The sequence below is a fragment of the Octodon degus genome, unplaced genomic scaffold (genome assembly GCF_000260255.1).
Source record: "Octodon degus isolate 3935 unplaced genomic scaffold, OctDeg1.0 scaffold00016, whole genome shotgun sequence".
Taxonomy (NCBI): domain Eukaryota; kingdom Metazoa; phylum Chordata; class Mammalia; order Rodentia; family Octodontidae; genus Octodon; species Octodon degus.
In genome coordinates this window covers 15978429-15983509 of record NW_004524592.1, presented here as the reverse complement: position 1 = coordinate 15983509, position 5081 = coordinate 15978429, and the positions used below count along the sequence as shown (strand labels likewise).

At 41.7% G+C, this 5081-nt stretch overlaps 1 non-coding gene and 1 pseudogene across 1 annotated transcript; both read left to right on the top strand.

Annotated features, from left to right (window-relative positions):
• LOC111815436 overlaps window positions 1-1243 on the top strand; it is a 7413-nt pseudogene extending 6170 nt beyond the window's left edge.
• LOC111815452 lies at window positions 541-647 on the top strand. The gene has a single exon (XR_002820139.1). It is a non-coding gene; the product is annotated as a U6 spliceosomal RNA (small nuclear RNA).
• Window positions 1244-5081: the final 3838 nt, after the last annotated feature.

Sequence of the window (5081 nt, the reverse complement as noted above, 5' to 3'; positions counted from 1 at the left end):
TCCTGTTTACAGCCTCCCAAGTGCTGGGATTACAGGCACGCACCACCACGCCCAATCTCAATTGCAGTCTCAGCGAACCCCGGGGATTGAATCACTGGCACCTGCGCCTGCTTGCAGGCGCTTTAAATCTGCTGAGCTATTTGACCAGCCCCCCTACCCTTTTTTATTCCCAGTTTACAGAAAAGCAACTTGAAAAAAAAAGAAAAAAGAAAAACAACTTGGGCCCAGAGAACTTAACTGGGCCTTCAAGAGGTAGAATGGGGATCATTTTAAGGCTGGGGAGATAGCTCAGTAGAATAAGTGCCAGCCTAGCAAACCCAAGGTCCTGAGTTCAATCCCTGGTACTAGGAAAAAAAAAAAAAGGTACAATCACTTTAGTTTGCTTCTACCTGAGAGCCCTTTAACAAACAGAAAATTATTTTGAGGAAAGAGTGAAAACAATTACACAGAATATAGCTAAATTCCTCCAGAAAATGAATTCTGGAAGTAACACTTTTTGTGTTGCTATCTTTAATTAAAACAAAAATACACATGAGTGCTGTGCTCACTTCAGCAGCACATATACTAAAATTGGAACGATACAGAGAAGATTAGCATGGCCCTTGCGCAAGGATGACACACAAATTTGTGAAGCGCTCCATATTTTTCTTAACAAAAAAAGGGGATACAGATGAATGTCCATTTTGTATCTGTGTATTCAAAATGGTTAGGATAGATACATAGTTACATTCTCTTAATGAATAGAGGGATTTTGTTCTAATGGTGTTTGTAAATAGGATATCAAGTCGGCATCTTGTACAGCAATTAACCACTAGGAAGAATGTATGCAATGTGTTAATTATTGAAACTGTCCTACCAATTTGGTTTGAAATTGTCTCATTGCTATTTGTTTCTCAATAAAATTATGGGAAAAAAATACACATGAAATCGTCCCACAAGTTTCAAACAGCTACAAACTCAGTGCATTTACAGAGGAACAAGCAGAAGGTTACCTTTTCCTAGAGTTAATGTCAGGAGAAACCAGCACCTCACACCCCAGCCTACAGCGGCTTTCCTTCTGCGTTTGTGTCGCTGTGGACTCACAGCATGTTCCAGCAGTGCGAGTTCCAGGCACATGGGGCTTCGTACAGAGACTGGAAAGCAAGAACCTAAAAGATTCTACTCAACTGCTAATTCAAGCCTGATGTTGGCTGACTACGATGAGGAGCTAACACCGACTTCAGTTTATCCAGGGCCTAGGTAAGCCTAAAAATTTATATTGCTTTAGATGGCTTAAAAATTCCAGATTCTCACTGAAATTTAAGTCAAGCATAAAAAAATGAAATTATTGGTGTATGTGTGTGTGTGTGTGTGCGCGCGCGAGTGGGTGTGGGTGTGTGGGTGTGTGGGTGTGTGGGTGTGTGGGTGTGTGGGTGAGCGCACAGATGAAAACTACCTCAAAAGTGTTCTTATGGGAGGAACAGTTCAAAATGAACTTTGCTGATCTAAAGGAGGGCAGATCTGAGGACAAATATAGACAATCTTCTAAATTTTGTCCATTTATGATTAAAAGGTTTTCTCTCTGCCATAATTAAGAGCTGAATGTTTCCTTGTTACTTTCTGCTCTCACTCTGTGAAGGTTAATGTGGATGTCCAATGGATATCATTTGACACCATCACATAGACCCGTACAAACCTGAGACCAACTTTTAGCAGAATCCATTGTAAGGATATATTTTGGCCATTGTTATCACTATCTGCATTTCTGAATTCCAAGGAGTTAATTGGTAAACAGTATATTTTCCTTGCGGAAGCCAGTGCATATTGATTAATATGCAGCATTCTCCACCTCCAGCACGGCACACATTTGCCCATCCTTCTTTCAGTATTCTCCAAAAGACAAATGGCTTGATAGAGTCGTAAGAGCTCCAGAAAATGAGAACAAATGTTTTAAACCAGCCTTTTGAGTAACAAAGAAGTTTCATTTGACTGCTAAAGAAGGTTAAAAATTAAAGCTTTTAGTTCTTCTCTTGGCATCTGCTTAAGAGGAGGCTCTGCAAAAATAGAATCAGGTTTCCCTTAAGGTGGGAATCTATTTCACTCACTGCAAGGATTAAGTGAAATAGAAAGAAAATTCAGTAATTCATCTCTGATGAGAGGAAGATACAATTCTTCCATTCATCAAGTGGTTTTTGTTGTACAAGTTGTATGAAGTGTTTACTTCAGATAACCAAGTCCCCTTTCACTGAAAACCACCACCACTGTGTATTTTTAACTGCTCAATGCTCCTCGCTCAGGATTACTGAACCCTGAGGAGCCGAAGTGGTTACTGAAAAAATATCTAAATGTAATCACTGTTGTGCAATCAGAATGCTGCCTAAATTACCTTTTATTATTTTTAAATTATTGAACTTGATTTCTGCTAGTTATAATATCAGGTTTGAATAACTCTGTACATGAATAGAAGTTATCAACCAGATCTGCCTCCAAGATAATCCTTGTATGGATAGGAATAAACATTAGTGTGTCTCTTAATTCTGGCTATTTGATTTTTTAAACCAGAAGCATTTAATCCAGGTTTATAGGCTTTTGCATTGTATCAGACTTCAAGAAAAACCAGAATGAAGGGAGCCTCCTTCTTAGGAACAATTCCTTTAACCTAGAGATCTTGAAAACATTTCTTTTAACCTTGAGATCTTTCTTACCTGTCACTGAATGACTAAAAAAGAAACAAAGATGAAATATTTTTTTAAAAAGAAGGAAGAAAAGAAAAAGATCAAAGAAAAAAATCTGCAAAGGGAGAAAGAGCCAAATAGTAGGAAAAAATTGTGAACACAGGCCTGTTCCTGAGCCCCTGACACCTTTATTCAACCATCCTGTGTGACTGCTAATGGGAGTCGATCAAGTGTTCACCATTACTCGTGCTTCCTGTACCCCAGGGTTACAATCATGGTAAATCACTGAGGGTTTTGGAATCCTAGGCTCATTTATTCTCAACAATTCTGAGACACATTTTCCCCCATTTGAAAGGTAAGGAGCTGTGTGTGTGACACACACTTGTAATCCTGGCACTGGGAAGGCTGAGGCAAGAAGACTGCCGCAAGTTCAAAGCCAGCCTGTGCTACATATATGACAAGACCTTATTTCAAAAAAAAAATTTTAAAGTAGGGAAAGACAAGACACCAAGAGGTTAACCTGCCTCAGACCCCCTGATTCCGGTACCATAGTACATCACTTTCTCTTGTTTTTACCCCAACCCTGATTACTAAGTTGTTGGTATACACAGAATTGTCTTTTTGTTGTTGCATTTTGTTGTTGTTGTTGTTGTTGTTGAGGTTTATTTTTTGGGAGGTGTGTTGCCAAGGACCAAACCCAAGGTTTCCAACTTGTTAGGCAGGCATTCTGCCACTGAGCTAAATCCCCTGTGCGTGCGTGTGTGTGTGTGTGTGTGTGTGTGTGTGTGTGTATGTGGTTTTGGTGATGGAACCCAGGGCCTTGTGCATGCAAGGCAAGAGCTTTACCACTGAGGCACATCTCCAGCCCCATAGAATTGTCATGGCCTCTTTGAAATATCACTTGTAGGACTGACTGGCTGGTGGAGCTAAAATGGGTTTGGATTTCACCTATGTGCTTATAATCGTATATAAAAGGAGAGTTGTACATCATAAGGAGAGTTGGATCAAAGTCCCTTTCCAGGCAGGGGCAGAGCTAAGTGACTGCAGACCAACATCAAAGTGCGATGACTCACTGCATGTGAACCCCACTGTTCCCCTGTATTCAGGCTCTTCCCCATGAAGATGAGGAACTGAGACATACTGACAGATTCCCCAAAGAGTGTGGGAGTTTCCTGAAAAAAATGGATTAATGACTCTTTCCAAGCATGACAAGAGTTATCATTTGTTATTCCAGCTTAGGGAATCTCTTCAGCTCAGCTCTGGAATTCATGGTACTAAGATGGTCAAAGGACACAAGAATGTCCTACAGCTAAACCAGCCTCCTCTGACCCACAGCCTAACGTTCCCCATCCTTCCTCAGGTCCCTCATGAGTAAGAGAACAGAGTGTTCAGAAGCCTCCCTGTCGGCACTGTTGGAAGGATGAGTAAGGCAGGCATCGCTCTGAGAGCCAATCGTTCTAGGAACTCATGTCCTGGCAGAGGAGGTTATGACAGAAGAGACAGCTCTGCTCCTGCTCTGAAGCCGGCCAGGCCTGGCCTGTTCATTAGGGGCCCTGCGACACCCAAGTGCTTGGTGTTTAAGAGGACCATGAATGGCCAGGACAAGAAGAATGGTTTCAAATCCAAACTCTGTTGCTATATATTTCACTTAGCTAAAAATTGCAATTTATTTTCTGCTCTGCCCTCTGCCTCAATGAGCCCATCAGCTTGGATTCTAGTTCCTCTCCATGCCTGTTACCTCTTGTTTAGACTATAATAACGGCCTCCAGTGAGCCCTCCTGCCGCATTTTGGTTTCTCATCCATTTTGTTCCCACCCTGTATTGAGAGAACCACAGCAAGAATGACTTAAAACCCTGAGCATGGCCCACAAGGCTCTACATGGTCTCTGCTTGGCTCACCAGCCTGATTTCTCTGTTCCTCCAATGCAGTGAGAATTCTGATAATGCTGATCTCTTACAGTTACCCTATGTATTCATGTATCACAGGAATTCCTTTTTTTTTTTTTTGCGGTACCAGGGATTGAACTCAAGGCCTTGCACTTGCCAGGCAAGCGCTTATTCTACTGAGCTATCTCCCTGGCCCATGAATTCATTTTTGATGACAGGGAGAATCTGTAGCTATCATGATTTTTGAAAGATAATTATACCCTTTATCATTTCTCTTTATGCTTCCATAAATGGACAAGAATGTGAGTCTGGAAGGAAATCAAAGTGAGGATCTAGTTTGATGCCCGGGCCTGCCTTGCCTGCCCCGCCCCTGGGGTGCACTGGGACAGTGATTGAGACTGGGCGTGGTGGCGCACACCTGTAATCCCAGTTCTTGGGAGGCTCTAAAAAGGTGGATCACTATGAGTCTGATCTAGTAATGAGACCCTGAACACCCTATAGACCCTTCCCTAAAATACAAAAAAAAAAAAAAAAGGTTTT